We start from the raw sequence: 22,449 nt of genomic DNA on the forward strand, positions 1-22,449 counted from the left end.
CAATGCCATAAAGTGAAATGTCTAGATAAATTTCTTTGCTCAAAATTTTATTTCTTATCATATGGATACTATCGTAAAAACACAAAAAACAAAAAACACCCTGACCTCCAGAATAAAGCAGGTCACATTATTTCTACATAGGAAAGAATTTTGAGCCACACTAAGCTTGTCTTTATTTTGTTCTGACTTTGATTTTAAGAAATTTTAGTCACAACATTTATTAGTCTGGATATAATAGGGTACACTGTGTTAATAAACAACTCTAAAGCTCAGTGGTTTATAAAGCCAGTTTATTTCAATCCCATGTTAAATGCTCATTGCAAAATAAATGCATCTCTGTTCTAAGTTATACCCACTCTAGGTCTAGGCTGAAGACACAGAATCTCTGTAGAAGTGAAGCTTAGCAGTGAGATGGCTTTTAAAGCCTTAAGAGTGACACATATCACCTCCACATAAATACCAGTAGCTAAAGAGATTTATATGATCTGTCCTGATTTCAGACTTCAAGGATGCATAATTCTCTTTCTGGGTATATCATCACAAATCACAATGACTAAGTCTGAGATAATTGGGCAAGAATGAAAGTATAATCTTTCTGCAGACAGAATCCTGCAAATTACACTGCCAACACTGACACTGATAACATATATTTGGTGTCAACATACTAGATAAAACTACACATGTTGTCAACAGACAGAGGTAATAGAAAGTGATATTATGGTTCACTATAAAAATATTTGTAAGCAATAACTATAATAACATAAAACAATTGCCCAATATGTGTGAGTATTTGCAGTTATAATTAACATCTTGTCCCTAAAATATACAAATATAAACAGAACACCTGACTCTCAAACAACGTTACATTGAAGTCTGCTGGAATCAATAATCTCTGATTCTCATATGATGATACCCATGTGTATTTCTCATTTGAAATAATTATTTGTTCTTGAAGGGTTTGGAAATAAAATTGAGATGGAGGAGGACTTGAAAACATGAATAAGTAGAAATAAAAAAGAAATAGGGAAATCTGGATTTAGAAATAAAACTATTCTCATTAGTAAAACTTTATTTCTCACAAGACAGTGATGTAGAGTAAAAGAAGAATCAATATTTGCTTAAAAGAACAAAATTTGGATATTAATAGTATTGTAGTAAAAACTTTTTGTTTAAAAAAAAAAGAAAATCAACCAATACTATTTAGATAAATTAAGTTTCTTTTACAGTGAAACAGTATTGTGATTTCCATTTTTAAGTGACAGTCAATGAAATTTTGTGAAATGCAGTTTTTTGTTAGAAATTATAGTTTTTTTGTGGGAAAATCTCTTTTCTGGAGGCTAACCTTCGTGGGAAATAGATGGGGAAACAGTGGAAACAGTGTCAGACTTTATTTTTGGGGGCTCCAAAATCACTGCAGATGGTGATTGCAGCCATGAAATTAAAAGAAAGACGCTTACTCCTTGGAAGGAAAATTATGACCAACCTAGATAGCATATTCAAAAGCAGAGACATTACTTTGCCAACAAAGGTCCGTCTAGTCAAGGCTATAGTTTTTCCACTGGTCACGTATGGATGTGAAAGTTGGACTGTGAAGAAAGCTGAGCACCGAAGAATTGATGCTTTTGAACTGTGGTGTTGGAGAAGACTCTTGTGAGTCCCTTGGACTGCAAGGAGATCCATTCTAAAGGAGATCAGTCCTGAGTGTTCTTTGGAAGGAATTGATGCTGAAGCTGAAACTCCAGGATTTGGCCACCTCATGCGAAGAGTTGACTCATTGGAAAAAGACTCTGATGCTGGGAGGGATTGGGGACAGGAGGAGAAAGGGATGACAGAGGATGAGATGGCTGGATGGCATCACCGACTCAATGGACAAGAATCTGGGTGAACTCCGGGAGTTGGTGATGGACAGGGAGGCCTGGCATGCTGCGATTCATGGGGTCGCAAAGAATGAGACATGACTGAGCAAATGAACTGAACTGAACTGCCTTATTGATGTTCTATAGTTGAAAATCATCCTAAATGAGACAATGAGACACTTGGGAAAGTGTGTATGTTTTTACATGATACAGATTTGAATTATTATTATTTTTATATATATTTTTTTATTTTTATTTTTATTTTTATTTTTTTATTTTTTGATAAGATACCAACATTTTCATTAAGAAATATTGAATTGCTTACAAAATACAATAGGGGTTATAGTGATAGATGGATAAAGAATGCTAATCTTAACAAACGGCAAAACATTTTTTGGTGTTATAATTTATATAATACAATAAATAATACTTTATTAATGTGATATCTTGATTGATGAATCTTAACTCAGAATAGGAGCAGGTGATTATGGTTGACTTCTCTGGGTCTCAATTCCTTGTATAAAATAGTGATAACAATAATATTTCAATTAAATTAAAAAGCATGAACAGACCAATCACAAGCAGCAACATTGAAACTGCAATAAAAAAAAAAGTCTTTCAACAAACTATAGCCCAGGGTCAGATGGCCTCACAGGTGAATTCTGGCCAAAGTTTAGGCAAGAGCTAACACCTATCGTCCTCAAACTCTTCTAGAAAATTTCAGAGGAAGGAAAACTCCCAAACTCATTCTATGAGGCCACTGTCACCCTGATATGGAAACCAGACAAAGATAACCCCCCCCCCCAAAAAAAAACACTACAGGCCAATATCACTGATGAACATATATGCAAAAATCCTCAACAGAATTCTAGCAAACAGCATCCAACAACACACTAAAAGGATCATATACCATGATCAAGTGGGAATTACCCCAGGGATGCAAAAATTCTCAACATACACAAATCAGTCAATTTGATATGCCACATCGACACACTGAAAGATAAAAATCATATGATCACCTCAATAGATGCAGGAAAAGCTTTCTATAAAATTCAACTCACATTTATGATAAAAACACTCCAGAAAGTAAATTTATAAGGAAGGAACCTGAAATAAAGTGAAAGTGAAAGTCATTCAGTCATGTCCTACTCTTTGTGACCCCATGGACTTTACAGTCGATGGAATTCTCTAGGCCAAAATACTGGAGTGGGTAGCCTTTGCCTTTTCCAGGGGATTTTCCCAACCCAGGGATAGAAACCAGGTCTCCAGCATTGCAGGTGGATTCTTTACCAGCTGACCCACAGAGAAGCCCAAAAATTCTGGAGTGGCTAGCCTATCTCTTCTCCAGTGGATTTTTTTGACCCAGGAATCGGGCCAGGGTCTCCTGCATTGCAGGCAGATTCTTTACAAACTGAGCTAGTTGGGGAATCCCTACCTCAGCATAATAAAGGCCATATACAACAAATCCACAATAAACATTATTCTCAATGGTGAAAAACTAAGCATTTCCTCTAAGATCAGGAAAAAGATTGCCTACTCTCAATATTATTATTCAATGTAGTTTTGGGAATCCTAGCCACAGCAATCAGAGAAGAAAAAAAATAATAATAAAAGGAATCCAAATTGGAAAAGAGAAGGAAAACTCTATTTGTACATGACATGATGTTACACATCAAAAACCCTAAAGATCCCATCAGAAAATTACTAGAGCTAATCAATGAAAATCATAAAGTTGCAGCATATAAAATTAACACAGAGAAATCTCTTGCATTCCTATACACTAACACTGAAAAATCAAAAAGAGAAGTTAAGGAAACAATCCCATTCACCATTGCAACAAAAAGAATAAAATATCTAGGGATAAATCTACCTAAAGAAACAAAGGACCTGTTTGCAAAAAACTCTAAGTCACCAATGAATGAAATTAAGATGACACAAACAGAAAGAAATACTGTGTTCTTCGATCGGAAGCATCAATATTGTGAAAATGACTATACTATCAAAAGTAATCTACAGATTCAGTACAATCCCTATCAAACTACCAATGGTATTTTTCACAACTAAAATTTAAAAACAATTTTGTATGGAAACATGAAAGACCCCAAACAAGCAAAGCAATCTTGAGAAAGGAAAATGGAGCTGGAGGAATCAACCTTCCTGACTTCAGACTATACTGCAAAACTACTGTCATTAAAACAGTATAGTACTGGCACAAAAACAGAAACATAGACGAATAGAACAAGATAAAATGCCCAGAGACAAACCCACACACCTACGGGCACCTTATTTTTGACAAGAGAGGCAAGAATATACAATGGAGAAAAGCTAGCCTCTGAAATAAGTGGCACTGGGAAAACTAGATAGCTACGTGTCAAAGAATGAAACTAGAACACTTTGTAACACCATACACAAAAATAAACTAAAAATGGATTACATATTTAAGTATAAGGCCAGAATTTATAAAGTTCTTAGAGGAAAATATAGGCAGTACACTCTTTGGCATAATCACAGCAAGATTCTCTTTGACCTACCTCTGCTGGCTGCTGCTGCTGCTGCTAAGTCACTTCAGTCGTGTCCGACTCTGTGTGACCCCATAGATGGCAGCCGACCAGGCTGTGCCGTCCCAGGGATTCTCCAGGCAAGAACACTGGAGTGGGTTGCCATTTTCTTCTCCAGTGCATGAAAGTGAAAAGTGAAAGTGAAGTCACTGAGTTGTGTCCAACTTTCAGCGACCTCATGGACTGCAGCCTACCAGGCTCCTCCGTCCATGGGATTTTCCAGGCAAGAGTACTGGAGTGGGGTGCCATTGCCTTCTCCTAGAGTAAAGGAAATAAAAATGAAAGTAAATACACAAGGCTTAATTAAATCTAATGCTTTTTTACAGCAAATGAAACAATAAACAAGAATAAAAAACAACCCTCAGAATGAGAGAAAATGAGTCCAAATGAAACTGACAAAGGATTAATCTCCAAAACATACAAGCATATTATGTAGCTCAATACCAGAAAAGCAACCCAATCAAAAAATGGGCAGAAGACCTAAACAGATGTTTCTCCAAAGACCTAAACAATCTGTTGTTTCTCCAAACAGATGTATGCCAAAGAAGGCATACGGATGGCCAACAAAACACATGAAAAGATGCTCAACATCACTCATTACTAGAGAAATGCAAATCAAAAGTACAATGAGGTATCACCTCACATCAGTCAGAATGCCCATCATTAAAACATTTACAAACAATAAATGCTGAAGAGGATGGGGGAAAAAGGGAACCCTCTTGCACTGTTGGTGGGAATGTAAACTGATACAACCACTATGGAGAACAGTATGGAGATTCTTTAAAAAACTAGAACTGGAACTACCATATGACCCAGAAATCCCACTACCGGGCATATACCCTGAGAAAACCATAAATGAGGGACGCATGTACCCTAGTGTTTGTTGTAGCACTTTTTACAATAGCTAAGACAAGGAAGCAACCTAGATGTCCATCTACATATGACTGGATACAGAATTCTCTTATGCATATATAATGGAAGGTTACTCAGCTTTAAAAAAGAACACATTTGAATCAGTCTTAATAAGATGGGTGAACCTAGAGCCTATTGTACAGAGTGAAGTAAGTTAGAAGGGAAAGACAAATATGTATACTAACACATGTGTATAAAATCTAGAAAGATGGTAAGATGAATCTATTTTGAGGGCAGCAATAGAGATGCAGACAGAGAAGAGACTTGTGGATACAGTGTGGGAGGGAGAGAGTGGGATGAATTGAGACAGTAGCATGGAAACATATACATTACCATATGTAAAATGCACAGTTAGTGGGAATCTGCAGTTTGACAGAGGGAGCTCAATCTAGTGCTCTGTGACAACCTAGAGAGGTAGGATGGGGTGGAAGATGGGAGGGAGGCTCAAGAGAGAGGGGACATATGTATACCTGTGGCTGATTCATGCTGATGTATGGCAAAAACCAGCACAATATTGTAAAGAAAATATCTTGCAATAAAAATTTTTTAAAAAAATCAAACACAAAAGAGAATCAACATATTATTTAGGTAAATTAAAGTTTTCTTTTATAGTGAAACAGCATCATGATTTCCATTTTTAAATAATAGTTAATGAAATTTGTGAAATGCAGTATTTTTCTTAGAAATTATAAAATTTCTTGTGAGAAAATCTTTTTTCTGATGGCGAATTTATTGATGTAAATGGTTTTACATAAGATGGTGATACACTTGGGAAAGTGCATGTTTTTACATGATACAGATATGAGTTAAAATCTTAACTCAAAATGGGAGCACGTGATTATAGACTAATAGTTACCCTCTCTGGATCTCAATGTCATATATAAAATAATAACAGTTATATTTCAATTAAATTTTGTATAGATTTTTAACATTTTTTTATTACAATGTCTATCACTTGAGTTTTTCTTCAGCCTTATAAACATTTAAAACTATGACAGGGAAAACTGTCACAAGAAATAAATGATTCCCTTTGTATGCACTTATACAAATTAAGATTGTATAGATTTGTTAATTAAAATAGTGAAGTAAGTTAAGAAAACACACTGAGAATTCTTGGAACATTTATAGGATCTCTGTGCTTATTTAAATGCAAGTTAACCATCTATTCTTTCTCTAATCTGAGGTAAATTGAAAGCTAAAGTGCCATCTTTTCTATATCTTTTTTTTTTTTCTTACAGCCATTTACTTAGTAGTGATAGATGGAGCATTTGCTTGTCGTGAATAGCATGCTATACATCTATTTTAATGAATTTTAGCCATCAACTTAATTGATAGTTTCAAACAGTGGGATAGATTTATTCCCACAATGAATAAAACTACTTAACATTTGCAGCCTGTATAAATTATGTTAACACTTCTGTTGGTTCTCCATTTTCAGCCTAATATACTGCTAATTTTAAAAGAAATCAATCAAACTATAGATCATATATCACTAGACCATAGCTTCTGTTTAAGTAAAAATATTTTTTCTATAATACCTTAAAACTGTGTGTTAAATGATTTTGCCAGGAGCCTTCACTGAACCATGAAGCTTTTGACTTGTCTGATGTATATCTCTGTGAGTTCCCTTTATCATTTTTTACTTCAAACTATTTGTCTTTCCCTGGCATCCCACCTGTACAAGATGTCTCTATTGTGATAACTTATTATATAGAGTTTCAGAAAATTTGTCCCCTAATCAGAAATGACTCTAACTCCATATAGGTTATTATAAAGAATAAAACACAAAGAAACAATGATCTAATATTGATTTCTTAAAGTATATATGTATGTATGTATGTATATATATATATATATATATATATATAATTTTTCTAGTACAAATGAAAAACCCTAGGTAAAATATCACAGAATCCAGTACACTTCACAGGATTTGGCAATTATATTAGGAAATGATTCAAAACTTATATAATAAATAATTTCTATGTTTTAATAATTTGTTATATTATTAAACCATGTGAGTTATTTGCTTTTGCTGCATTACTAACAATGCATGTTTTAATTATATTTTATTACATTATATTTTATGGAAGACTGGTATTATAGTTGAATAATGTTCTCAAATAGATTAGAATTAACATGCTGTACAGGGGTAGAAGTATTATAGATAAAAATTGCAATCACTTGTTATTTATTGCAGTATTTGATCTAAATAATAAATTGCTTTAAGATCCTTCATTTTTTTCTTAAGTAGAATTATGTAACTTTTTTCTGTTTTTTAATAACATTTTCTTCTGATGAAACTGCAAAAAATTTAAGAATTGAGTATTTTGCTTTATTTTCATTTAATATGAATTTAAAGGAATTAAGAAATGGGGAAACCATAAGGTAATGTTTTATATATGTTAACACTAGTACTATAAAATTAACATATACTTTAATAAAACATAATTTAATTAAATTTAATTTTCATGGAGTTATAGGAAAAGAAATGGATCAAAAGTACCACCCACTGGAACACAGCTATTAAACTAAGATATACATTTAAGTTGCAGTGTTACCTGTATTCAATGGTATCCAAGACATCATATCATTTATTAGATATGCTACAATAAAATGACCTATTTTTAAATGCTCTGAATAGATATTAAAAGTCTCACTGGACATGGTGGTCCTGATTTAAAGGTGAGATCAGTCAGCATGGTTGAGTTTTTTTTTTTTCCCTCAGATTTAATAAGCTACATAAGTGCAGATAACTGAATCCAATGAGGTATTTACAATGAAGAGATATGTACAATGAAGCAAGAAAATGACAAACATTCTGATGTTGTAAGTTGGTTAATTATTTTATTGTTGGAAAATGGAACTTAAGGTGGGTCATTAAAGAAGTAAATTTGACAATGACAATGGTCAGAACAAAGATGGAATCTTTGTGGTATTGTAATAGATTATCTCCAAATTTATTGTCACTAAATAGCCATACATTGTCACCATAAATCAGAACATTGAAAAGGACAAAGTGGGGATTTCTTGTATAAGTTCTATTGTCTCTATGGCCTCAGGTTAAAGAATCAAAGACCAAGTACTGGCATTGTTAAAGGTTCATGCACTCACTTGTCTAGTTGTTGACAGTGACTGTTAAACAGGGGCCTCAGTTTTCATTCTTCAAAGGGCCTCTGATTATAGAGGTAGTTTGGGTTTCCTTAGAGCACAATACCTGGATCCAAAGATAAGTGCCACAAGACAGAAGAAGCCAGGTAGAAGTCCTATATAACATTTTATGATATAACTTTGGAAGTCATGTGCCATCACTGCTATCACATTCTTGGTGTTCAGGCCTTTACTTTTTTAGAGCAAATATAGGTTCACAGAAACACTGAGAGGAAGGTATAGATATTTCTCATGTACTCCCTAAACCACACATGCAACTACTCATGCATTAGCAATATCTTCCTCCAATTTTACAACTGATGAAACTATACTATATTGACACATCATTATCATCCAAACTCCACAGTTTACATTAAGTTTCACTCTTTCAAAAATAATCTTATTTAAAACTTGGTATTATCTGGAATCTCCACTGAGAGCCTGCATTATTCAAGTGAGGTCTCTGCATTTTGTTTCATCAAAATTCCCATTTCTGCCAGTACTTTTTGACCTCTAAGCACTTCATCTGGGCCCCTACTCCCCAGTAACTGTCCTCTGTCAAACCTCATGGAAGACTGCTTTGCATACATCATCTTACTATTCAGTCAGAAATAGAAAGGATCCTTAAAGTCAATATTTGGAGCTCCTTTCCTGAGTAGGATCCTGTTTAATAATAACCTAATGTCACAAACTATAGCTACTCCACTGGCCCTGAACTCCAAGCTCTATTTTTCCAGCTCAGAGATACCACTGTTTTCCATCCCTAAACTAAAAATCTGAAGGGTAAAGTCAACTATAAAGCCAACATTCATAGGTTGCTCAACATGTATTATTTCCTTCCTCTTTCAGGCATAAAATTCCAACACTGCCTGTTAAATAACATTGAAAAATAGTTGTGTTAAGTATTCTCCCCAATTTTTATATTCATTTTTACTGAATATATATTCCTGTAGTGGTACTCCATCTTGGCTAGATGAGAGAATACATTTTTATAACAGTGTTAATAAACTATGGGATATCTTTTTTAGAACAAAATTAATACAATAAAAAAATCTGAAAGATCATTTTCCAAGTAAAATCTCCAAGAGTGTGTGTTAATATATTGCTCATATTTAAATAATAGTGGGATGTAAAATTAGAGAAAACTTGGTAGACATTTTATTAATGATATCACCATAAAAATATTTTAGCATGACCCAGAGATAGTCCATTACATTTCATTATAGTAATACTTAACATGCAGTTGATGAGAATGCAATTATATCCTCAAGTTTTTGAAACATTGTACAACACTTTGACATAGTTTAATAATTTAAATGTTTTAAAGTAAAAGAATCTCAGTGCAGCAAGAAAATCAAAATAATGTTACAATTATCTAATTACTGATTTCTTATTAATCACTTAACCAGTCTCAGTTCTCTGATGACAGAGATTACACCTTAGTGAAAATGAAGTGAAGTCGCTCAGTCATGTCCGACTCTTTGCGACCCCATGGACTGTAGCCTACAAGGCTCCTCTCTCCATGGGATTCTCCAGGCAAGAGTACTGGAGTGGGTTGCCATTTCCTTCTCCAGGGGGATCTTCCCGACCCAGGGATCAAACCCAGGTCTCCTGCATTCCAGGCAGATGCTTTAACCTCTGAGCCACCTTATTTGTCTCTATATCCCTTTTTCCTAATACAAAGACTGGACTATAGAGGTTTGTAAAATGGATCAATTTGCTAACAGAAAGAACAATCAAAATACAAGTGGCATCAGAAACTGTGTTATGATCATGAGAATGTGGTAATGGTAACAATGCAATAATATAATGAACAAATTACTATCAGAAGGAAAATAGAGAATAAATGAATATATAATCTTAAATTTTTAGAATTATGAATATGTTAATGCTATTGTTAGCAGTACTTTCAGAGGGTAAGTTCATCAAAGGAAAGAAAGACAATAGTAGTCAGGCTAATCAATACGAGGTCAGACTCAGGGAATTCAAGATTGATTTGTTCTCCACACATCTTATTGTACACTGAGAAAATTTTCAGGTATGCATTTTCTTGTAATTGGTGATGAATTTTGATATAGTAATTTTAATCATAATTAGAAATGGATGGAATGAATTGGAGAAGAGATAGTATTATATTTTTATTGAAGTATTCACAAGAACCAGAGTTAGAATTCTCAAAACTATTAAGCTAAGTACTACATTAATGGAAGCTCATACTTAGTCTCAGAAAGCATCTGGAAAAGCTTGCTTGTCAATTATATTGTGCTCTGCACTAGGCATTCAGTTTTAATTCTAGGAGTAGGAGTTAACTGCTTTGAAATAAGAATCATGTTGAGAAAGTGACAAGGATAAATAAAGTGTTTAATTCTACTATTAGGTCATAGAGGATTTGTCAAAGGAGAGAGGAAAAAGTAATAGAAGTATTTTGACATTTATATATAGAACCTGTATTATTTAACTCAGAATAGGCCAGGCAGAGTTAATTGATGGCAAATATGAGTCTATGTGAATATATATAAAATTAAATTTGAAGAAAATATAAAGGAAAAAAATCAGATTGACATGTGAAGATAAAACCAAATACCAAAAAATTCACACCATATTCAAGAACTGAGAGGGTTTTTTTTTTAACTAAAAGTAGAAATTAGAAAAAAAAAAGAGAATAACCTAAGAGTAATTAACAATTGCTCTTTTATTTTTTATTTTTTTAGATTTAAGAGAAACTTTATTTAGATTTTTTCCTAAAGCAACGTAGGTTAAAAACGAATTGAAAAAAGAATTGACGTCAATAGAGAAGAAAAACCTAGACAGACAGACAGACACAGGCAAAGAAGAAAAACCTAGACAGACAGACACACACAAAGGGAAGACGGCAAGCTCGGGGCTGTCACGTCAGATTCTCTTCCTCTTGGAAATGAGGTCGTCACAGATCCTGGTCAGCTCATCATTCTCTTTAGTCTTCTGCTCCACCACCTTCTTCAGAGAGTGGGCACACATCTGCTCCTTCCTCAGGACCGCCTGCAGCGCCAGAGCGTCTGTCTGGGCCTTCCTGGGCGATCTCCTCGCTTGCCTGCTGGAGCTTCTCCTCCGCCTGCGCCTTCAGCGCCTGGTACTTCGGAGCCTCCTTCTCCACCCTCTCTATGTAATCCTCGACACACTTCTTCAGCGACTCCGTTCTCCTTCTGTTTCTAAAACCGCTTGAAGAGGTCGGAGAACGACTTTTCCATGGAGTGCAAGTCGGCCATCAGTTGTACCTTCTCCTTCAGGACCTTCTGCATTTCGGCCTTGACAAGCTCCTTCTGTTTCTGAGACTCCTCCATCACCTGGTAGACAGTCCCCTCAAAGCTGTCCATGATCTTCCCCATCTCCAGAAGCCTCTCCTGCAGCGCTGCGCACTTGCCCTGCAGCGCTGCGCACTTGCCCCGCAGCACCTCGTTCTCTTTCTGCATGGCCTCCACCGCCGAGTCCAGGTTCTTCTGGCTGTACTGCAGCACGTCCACCATCGGCCCCACAGGCAGCAGTGGAGCCCCGGGCCCGAGGTCACACGGAGCCGGGCCAGCCGCCCTGGGCTCCTGGGAAGTCCAAGTCAAGCAGCTGGGCCTCTGGGGGGCTTCCAGAGGAAGTGCCTCCACACTGTGAGCACGGAGACCGGGAGAGAAGCCACCCACCATCTGTGTGAGCCCAGGGCTCTCCTCAGAGGCCAGAGGCCCGTTCTCGGGACAGGTGGGCCCTGCGGCCCTTCAGGCGGCCTGCTGCTGCTGCTGGGTGCCAGCCCCTGGGGACTGTCCTGCAGGAGTGGGTTGAAGTTGAGGTAGTGACTGCTTCCTCAGGGCTGACTCTTTAAACAAGAATGCCCCAAACTGCTCCAGGTAGTCCACCTGGAGTCCCCTGCGCCTAGGACTTCCATGGAGTCCCAGAACTGCTCCCCACTCAGGTCCACGGTGGGATCCGGCTCTCTCTCGGTGGGGGGCGTGGGGTTGGTGGGTGCAGTCGGTGGCTCACTGCTTGGGCTGCCGAGGAGCGCTGACCCCCCTGAAGAGCCTGTGGTCCACCACCCCACCCCACCCCCGCCCCCCCACTCCTGGTGTCCTTGCTGGGGCCCTTGTCCCAGGTATGTCATCTGAGCACACCTGCCGGCTCAGACACAAGGCCTCTGAGGCCTGGCCACTCTGCAGGTGCTCTGGGGGCAGGCCTCTCCACTGTCCGCGGTCAGGTTACAGTCTGGGTCATCTGGCTTGTCCCAGCTCGGGCCATCGGACTCATGGAGAGCGAGCTTGCAACCCTTGCTCACCTCTGGGGGGGCCTTTCCGGGCCTCGCCTCTGGTCTCTTCGAGGGGGGCTTAAGACTCAGGACCTTCCCTCACTTCCGCAGGTTGGGGGGACCTTTTGCTGGTGGCATCAGAAAAGTCAAACTCCAGCTGGACGGGCTCACTCCTCAGAGAGCCAGCGGCCTGGCACGGGCCTCCTCCCCCTGAGCACTGGGGTGTGTGGCCCCTGCAGCCTGTCCTGGGCTGGTCAGGGCCGTGTCCTCGTGGCCAGTGGCATCCATGGAGCCCGCTGGGGCTGCTTCAGGTCCACGAGGGGTTTTTCTCCAGGGTGGGCACCAGAGGGCGAGGCAGGCCCGGCGAAGGGACCAGGGACCCCCTCCGATAGAGCTGAGCAGGTCCTCTGCTGCATCCTGAGACACCACCCTGGGGGGCTGTTCTGGAGCCGTGGGGCCAAGGGGCATGCTCTCCTCCGAGGGCCGAGGGTGGACGTGCTCTTCCCGGCACACTCAGGGCTGCTGGGCGCTGGTCCTCGGGAGGCCTCGGGGTTTTCAACACTCTCTGGTATCTGGGAAGAGCTTGAGGGACCCAGGCTGACCAGGGAAGCTGAGGGGGGCCCACCAGGAGGCTGGTCTTCGGAGGCTGGTCTCATGTCCTCTGAAGGGGGCTCGGCGTTGACCAGTACTGGCTTCTGGAGAATTCCATGGGTCGTTTTGGTGTCTGTTTCCTTGGTGAACTGTTGATTCTCTTTCTGGGTACAGACCTCATGGCAGTTTTCTAATCCAATGGGGTCACCCAGAGCAAAACAGGCTTCGAGCTTGCTGCCCACACTGGGACTTACGATACTGTGTGTCTATGGGTCCCGCAGAGAAGTCTGAAAAGTCACCTTCACAGCTTTGTCTGTGCTTTTCGGTGGCACATTCTCTTTCTGTGACAGAAGGAGAACAGATGATCTTCCGGTAAGTTCCGGTGGTGAAAACAGGAAGTCGCAATTTTCTGTGCTTTTGTCACCAGTGACACTTTCGTCACTGAAGATATGCACACTCATTCTGCCAGCCACCGCGCGGAGCCCAGGGTGGGAGGTGCCGAGTTCCAATTGCTCTTTTCATACATCAATATTTTACAGACTGCTTTAAATTTGAGTTTAGAGCAAAAAGATACATGATATCTTCAAGATATCATGAAACTCCTTGGGGAGTACAAAGCATCTATACCTCAACAATAGGTGATTAAAATACAACTCAAATTATTCCTTGAGACTGTCTACAAAATTGACCTTAAAAGTAATTATGTCCTCAATTTTGTTAGGGTGATTTCATTTCTTTTTTCTTCAGAAATCTTTTAGTTTGGAATAAAATTAGGTGCCAAGTCTCTTCTTTCTTTAGAGTAGATTTGTCTATCAGTGTCTAATTTAAAGGTAAGATACTCACTGATGAATTCTAGACCCATAATTTATCACCTAAAGGACTTTCATGAATGTGTCAGGAACATTCTCTATTTTTTAGAGAATGCTATAATACACTGATCTGGAAATGCTTTGACATGAAGACTTCTCAAAATTGTGTTGAATAAATGGAATTTCTTATATGTAACTATTCTAAATATGTATAGTACATAAATAACATGTACTTAAAAAATACTGAGTATAATGGACCTTGTAAAGAAACTATCTAGACAGTTTTATCCATACAGAAAAAACCTGGAAATGTCAAATTAGACAATTGAGATGTCAATGTTATTATTTTCAGGACTAAGAGAAATTTTCAGTAGTTTTAAACTTCTATGTATTCCCAAATTATTTGTGCAATTCTTAATTTTCTGTTTATTTTTGTCCTTTATTATAATTGCAGGTTTCCCTTTGTTATGACCTTTTGAAAACTTAAGAAACTGAGAGGTGAACAAGGTAATCAATTATCAAGAAAGAAATTTATCATTATTAGCAAAAACTCAGCAAAAATGACCTTGTCACTTAGATTCTCAAAAAGAGTTCTAAAACAAATACTTTTTAAAAATGTTAACATTTTCAATTAAGTTTGATTATTTCAAACAATGGGACTTCCTAAGTGGCTTAGCGATAAAGAATCCTGCCAATGCAGGAGATGTGGGTTCAATCCCAGGGTCAGGAAGATCCTCTGGAGGAGGGTATGACAGCACACTCCAGTATTCTTGTCTGGAAAATTCCATGCACAGAGGAGCCTGGTGGGCTACAGTCCATGGGGTCACAAAGAGTCAGACATGACTGAGCAAACTGAGCACACACGCACTTCAAGCAGTTCACACAGTAATAGATTGGAGGGAACAACATTATGTAAAACAAAGCAACAAGCCATCTTATGCGGATTTTACATTATTTGCATATGGAGTTGATAATTTTGCATGCAGGATTTTCAGCCAAATAAATCAATAAATCTAGCTTTCGAGACTGCAGATGTCAAACTTCCTAAATACTAATGAATGTTAAGTAGAATGTGCTGAAATTAGCAGCTCGATATTAATTATTTTAAAAAAGAACTTGTATACCACCTAAATAATAGTCAATCTTCGTATATCTGTGTATATACTATATATCTGTGTAGTATATACATGCATATATATTTGTGTGTGTGTGTATACAAGGTGTGTGCATATATATGCTGCTGCTGCTAAATCACTTCAGTCGTGTCTTACTCTGTGTGAACCCATAGACGGCAGCCCACCAGGCTCCCCACTCCCTGGGATTCTCCAGGCAAGAATACTGGAGTGGGTTGCCATTTCCTTCTCCAATGCATGAAAGTGAAAAGTGAAAGTGAAGTCACTCAGTCATGTCCAACTCCTAGCGATCCCATGGGCTGCAGCCTACCAGCTCCTCTGTCCATGGGATTTTCCAGGCAAAAGTACTGGAGTGGGTTGCCATTGCCTTCTCCCATATATATATATAAATGGCTAAATATATAATTTAGCATTATAAAAGAGGAATCCTATAATATGTAATAACTTGGATGAACTTGGAAAACATCATACTAAGTGAAATAAGCCAGTTACAGAGGGCAAATTCTACATGATTCCAGCAGTGGCCACAGGACTGGAAAAGGTCAGTTTTCATTCCAATCTCAAAGAAAGGCAATGACAAAGAATGTTCAAGCTACTGCACAATTGCACTCATTTCACATGCTAGCAAGGTCATGCTCAAAATCCTTCAAGCTAGCCTTCAGCACTATGTGAATTGAGAAATTCCACACGTACAAGCTGGATTTAGAAAAAGGCAGAGGAACCAGAGATCAACTTACCAACAACTATTGGATCACAGAGAAAGCAAAGAAATTCCAGAAAAAAAAAATCCACTTCTGTTTCATTGACTGTGTTAAAGCCTTTGACTGTGTGGATCACAGGAAACTGCGGAAAATTCTGAGATGGGAATCAGTTCAGTTCAGTCGCTCAGTTGTGTCTGACTCTGCGACCCCATGAATCGCAGCACACCAGACTTCCCTGTCCATTACCTCGACACCTTATCTGTTTCCTGAGAAACCGCTATGCAGGTCAAGAAGCAACAGTTAGAACCAGACATGGAACAACAGACTGGTTCATATTGGGAAAGGAATACATCAAAGGTGTATATTGTCACTCTGTAAACTTAACTTTTATGCAGAGTACATGATGTGACATGCTGGGCTGGATGAATCACAGGATGGAATCAAGAGTGTCAGGAGAAGTATCAACAACCTCAGATATGAAGATGAAACCACTCTAATGGCAGAAAGTAAAGAAGAACTGAAGAACCTCTTGATTAAGGTTAAAGAGGAGATTGAAATAAGCTGGCTTAAAACTCAACACTCACAAAATGAAGATCATGGCATCCAATCCCACCACTTCATGGAAAACAGATAGGGAAACAATGGAAACAGTGACAGATTTTATCTTCCTGGGCTCCAAAATCACTGCAGATGGTGACTGCAACCATGAAATTAAAAGAGGCTTACTCCTTGGAAGAAAAGTTATGACCAGCCTAGACAGCATATTAAAAAGCAGAGACAACACTTTGCTGACAAAGGTCCATCTAGTCAAGGCTATGGTTTTTCCAGCAGTCATGTATGGATGTGAGAGCTGGACCATAAAGAAGGCTAAGTGAAAGGCTATTCAGACTCATAGAAGCAGGATAAAATGGTAGTTGGCAGGGGTTTGGGTGGGGAAAAGTATTGCTATTCAAAACAACATAGTATTGTTTTCAAATATTCAAGATGAATAAGTTATAGAGGTCTGCTATGCAATGTTGTGCCTATAGTTAACAGTACTGTCCTGCATATCTAAATTTTTATTCAGTGTTAACATATTGAGTGTTTTTTGTAACCACAATAGTATAGTAATTTAATCCAGTCATTTATTACATGAAATATTATGTAGCTGTTTAAAATAATGGAACAAAAGTGTACCTAATTACCTGGAAAATACTACAGAAAAATAAGTACAACTATACATATAATAAAATCTGCTTTTCAAGTTTTAAAAAATAGAGTACATGGTAATGAGAAGTCATTTTCTTATTTGTTCAGTCACTCTTTCAATATTCTCTTTGTTTCAAAACCTACTTCACTCAAAATAAATTTTCAATTGCAAATCAGAATAATTACTCTGCAATATAATGTCATTATAATGCACCCATGCTTGAAGTTATTTCTGCTTATAATTAATTTTAAACTTGGCTTAACATGCCCTCCCTTACACAGCTTCATCTTCTACCACATCATAAGATTAAGTCACACGAAATTTACCCTCTTAGAGGAATTTTCCACTCTCATCTTCTGTTCTTTTTGAGCACACTATGCTTTCAATATTACCGTTTTAGACTGTTTGCACTTCCATTACAGCTTCATTTGGCTAAACCTTCCTGAAAAACTGATTTCCATCAAGTATCCTTAATATGTACTTCTATTAAACTGCTATGTTTCATAATATATTTAAAACCAAACTATAATTGAATATTTAATTGTCTGTTAGGACTTATAGCAAATTTGGAAAACTTAGCAGTGGCCACAGGACTGGAAAAGGTCAATTTTCCTTCTATTCCCAAAGAAAGACAATGCCAAAATGTTCAAACTACCACACAACTGCACTCATCTCACATGCTAGCAAAGTGATGCTCAAAATTCTCCAAGCTAGGCTTCAACAGTATGTGAATCAAGAACTACCAGATGTTAAAACTGGATTTAGAACAGGCAGAGGAACCAGAGATAAAATTGTCAACATCTGTTGGATCATAAAAAAAGCAAGAGAGTTCCAGAAAAAAAAATTTGCTTCATTGACTATGCAAAACCCTTTAAATGTGTGGATCACAACAAACTATGGAAAATTCTTAAAGATATGGGGATACCAGACCACCTTATCTGCCTCCTGACAAATCTGTATGCAGGTCAAGAGGCAACAGTTAGAACCGGGCATGGAACAATGGGCTGGTTCAAAATTGGGAAAGGAGTACAACAAGGCTGTATATTGTTACCTTGCTTATTTAACTTATACGCAGAGTGAAGTGAAAGTTTCTCAGTCGTGTTCAGCTCTTTGCAACCCTATGGACTGTACAGTCCACAGAATTCTCCAGGCCAGAATCCTGGAGTGGATAGCCTTTCCCTTCTCCAGGGCATCTTCCCAACCCAGGGATTGAATTCAGGTCTCCTGTATTGCAGGCATATTCTTCAGCAGCTGAGCCACAAGAGGAGCCCATATGCAGAGTACATCATGCAAAATGCTGGACTGGATGAAACATAAGCTGGAATCAAGATAGTTGGGAGAAATATCAATAACCTCAGATATGCAGATGTTACCACGCTAATGGCAGAAAGCAAAGGGAAACTAAAGAGGCTCTTGATGAAGGTGATTGAGGAGAGTGAAAAAAGCTGGCTTAAAACTCGACATTCAAAAAATGAAAATCATGGTATCCAATCCCATCACTTCATAGAAAATAGATGGGGAAACAATGGAAACAGTGATAGACTTTATTTTCTTGGGCTCCAAAATCACTGCAGACAGTGACTGCAGCCATGAAATTAAAAGACATTTGCTCCTTGGAAGAAAAGCTACTATAAATCTAGACAGTATATCAAAAAGCAAAGACAGTACTTTGCTAAGGAAGTCTGTATAGTCAAAGCTGTGATTTTTCCAGTAGTCATGTATGGATGTGAGAGTTGGACTAGAAAGAAATCTGAGAGTCAAAGAATTGATGCTTTTGAATTGTGGTGTTGGAGAAGATTCTTGAGAGTCCCTTGGACTGCAAGGAGATTGAACCTGTCAATCCTAAAAGAAATCAGTCCTGAATATTCTTTGGAAGGACTGATACTGATGCTGAAGCTGAAGTTTGGCCACCTGATGTGAAGAGCCGACTCATTGGAAAAGACATTGATCCTGGAAAAGATAAAGGCAGGAGGAGAAGGGGACAACAGAGGATTAGACAGTTAGATGGGATCATTGACTCGATGGACATGAGTCTGAGCAAGGTCCAAGAGTTTGTGGTGAACAGGGAAGCCTGGAGGGAAGTGCTACAGTCCATGGGGTCGCAGAGTTGTACATGACAGTGACTGAACTGAGCTGAACTAAGTCTGCTTGATGGCAAACTTAATGGAGATGGAGTTAAACCCTCTGATTCCTAATGGAATGCTATCTAGAAAAAAATACTATAGCTAAACTTCCTGAAAACTTAAGAGTCTAAATGCTAAGAGAGTCTGAGACACCTTGTTTAAAGGCTCCCAATCCCAAATGGTACTGAGACAAGTCTAGGTGTATAACCATCAATGCAGGCTGAGTAAATATGTGGTAGAGAAAGTAAGAGTTCAAAAAGTGCTAAACTTTAAAAAACTGAAGACAATAGATATGAAGCATTCGGGAACTTTCAGTAAAGGGAAAAACAAACAAACAAACACACAAATTCTTCAGCGGGGGAAAATAGTATCATCTACTACAATATTATTATAATGGCTTATGTTTCTAATGACAACCCTTGGGATCAAAGCAAAGAATAATTTATATTAGCATAGGAATTTTAAAATTTTGATCTTCACCTCATAAAGGTTTACACTAAAATTTGTTTAACTTTTCTTAGATGCTCCATGATATAAATCTTCAATTTTCTGGAAATCAAAGCTAGCCTGATAAGTGATAGCCAAACATTTATAAGTGATTTCAATCTTAGAGTTAAGGAAGATCTTCTGTAGAAATCAAGAATAAAAGAAACATTTACCAAAATCTATTTTCAGTTTGAATTTGTGCTTTCATTTGATCATTTTTCTTTGATTGCTGGGCGCCCCCTACACTTTGCTACTCAGGAGGATCTTGGTTGATGCTTTGGCTCTCTGTTGTTTATGAGCCAGATAATATGAAAAAACAAAAAGATTATTTGAACTTGATGTTGCAAAATGAGGGAATTTCCTGGCTGTCCAGTAGTTAGGACTAGGTGCTTTTACTGCCATGGCTGGAGTTCAATCCCTAGTTGGGAAACTATGATTCTGTGAGTCACACAATGCTACCCAAAAAGAGCCAGCAAGAGGAAGAGGAAAATTGCAAGAGGAAAATGTTGTATGATTTATTTACTGTAAGTCAGCAAATGTTTGACTCATAACAAGGGATATCTGACTTCAATGAGTTTCTACTTAGATATTTGTGAGGGTGGAATCAGTTAAGATTGTACAGTATGCTTTCATGAGGGCTGTTGCATAGAATACTGGTCCACGAATCTTTAAATAATTTTGTGCAGAGCAGACTTATGATTTGCAAAAGAGGAATATAATTAGTAAAACAATGCTAAATAAATGTGCTTGTTAACCTCTCAAATTGTTTATCAATAATGTGCTTTTTGATCACAGGATTCATTTTTCAGGGCATTCCTCTTAGATGAACATTTCATGAACTATACTTTGAAGCATATTGCTAGATTTGTTTAGTTAGAAAACCACTATAAAAAGCTAAGCAGTGCTCTGGCTCAGTGGTAAAGAACTCACCTGCCAATGTAGGAGACACAGGTTTGATGCCAGATCTCGGATGATCCCACATGCTGTGGAACAACTAAGCCTGTGCACCACAGCTAATGAGTCCACATGCACCAACTGCTGAAACCCACATACAGTAGAGCCCATGCTCTGCAATAAGCCACCACAACCAGAAGCCTGCACACCACAACTAGAGAGCAGCACCCACTCACCACACCTAGAGAAAAGCCCTCATAGCAACAAAGACCTCAGTTCAGTTCAGTTCAGTTCAGTTCAGTTCAGTCATTCAGTCGTGTCCGACTCTTTGCGACCCCATAAATCGCAGCACACCAGGCGTCCCTGTCCATCACCAACTCCCAGAGTGCACTCAGACTCACATCCATCACGTCAGTGATGCCATCCAGCCATCTCATCCTCTGTCATCCCCTTCTCCTCCTGCCCCCAATCCCTCCCAGCATCAGTCTTTTCCAATGAGTCAACTCTTCACATGAGGTGCCCAAAGTATTAGAGTTTCAGGTCTAGCATCATTCCTTCCAAAGAAATTCCAGGGTTGATCTCCTTCAGAACAAAGACCTAGCACAGCCAAAAATAAAGTAACTAAAATTTAAAAAAGAAGATAAGCAAAAATTTTGTACATGCTCCCCTCCTATTCTCCAATAAGAACAAAGACAAAAAGAGGTTAAAAAACATCTTCATCCTACAATTATTGAAAATCAGACTTTGTAAATTATATCTTATGATGAAGAAAGCATGATTTGTCTATTTAATGTAATGTGCTTTATTGCATGTTTTATGATCTATTTTGGCTTTATCATTTAAAATAGAATCAGCTATGATTGAAATGATTACCTCATCCTTAAATACAAGAAAACATTTGGAGAGGATTTGAGGATAATATAATTACCACACTGTTAATATAAACAAAATATATATCATTAAAACTAAAAGATCACTCACTTGCATTTTAATGTTAAACACTTATTTTTGTCTACTTTTTTCCAGTTTTATTGAGATGTAATAAAAACATTATACAAACTGACATACTGTGTTGATTTGATACACATATCATGCAAAATGATTACCACCAGAAGGTTAGCTAATGCCTCTATCATGACACATATATACATGAAAGTAACCAACATGTGTATAACAGCATGTGCTAGGCACAGCCCTAAGTTGTCATTTAGTTGCTAAGTCATGTCTGACTCTTTTGCAACCTCATGTACTGTAGACCACCAGGCTGCTCTGTCCATGGAATTTCCCAGGCAAGAATATTGGAATGGGCTGCCATTTCCTTCCCCAGGAGATCTTCCTAACCCAGAGATTGAACCTACATCTCTTGCATTGCAGGTGGATTCTTTACTGCTGAGCCACCTGGGAAACCCAGAGCCATAAGCATTTCTCACCAAATCTTTATCACAACAATCCTGTGGAGTTACATTATGATCATATCCTTATTTTATAGTTGGGAAAAGAAGCTGGTTAAAGTCAGGCAGTTTGCTAAGGGCACACAGTAAGTACATGGCACAGCCAAATTTGAAAGTACATCGTCTGTCTTGAGAGTCCATACTCTCAAACATCCTTTTTTATAACACACCACATCATCATAGTAATAATCACTTGATATACCCATAATTCTTTTGTTTGGGCTTCTATGGATCAACAAAGTTATGTTTCATTTTTATAGAAAACTGTTAATATATTGTTTGGAAAAAAAATATCCATTGACCTAACTACTTTTATTGGAGAAGGGAATTCTTTC

General features: G+C 38.0%; 1 pseudogene; it reads right to left on the reverse strand.

Moving 5' to 3' along the window:
• Positions 1–11,368: 11,368 nt before the first annotated feature.
• LOC128062603 (transforming acidic coiled-coil-containing protein 3-like) lies at positions 11,369–13,789 on the reverse strand (annotated as a pseudogene).
• Between the last annotated feature and the right edge of the window lie 8,660 nt (positions 13,790–22,449).

Source organism: Budorcas taxicolor, chromosome 17 (genome assembly GCF_023091745.1).
Source record: "Budorcas taxicolor isolate Tak-1 chromosome 17, Takin1.1, whole genome shotgun sequence".
NCBI classification, from domain to species: Eukaryota; Metazoa; Chordata; class Mammalia; order Artiodactyla; family Bovidae; genus Budorcas; species Budorcas taxicolor.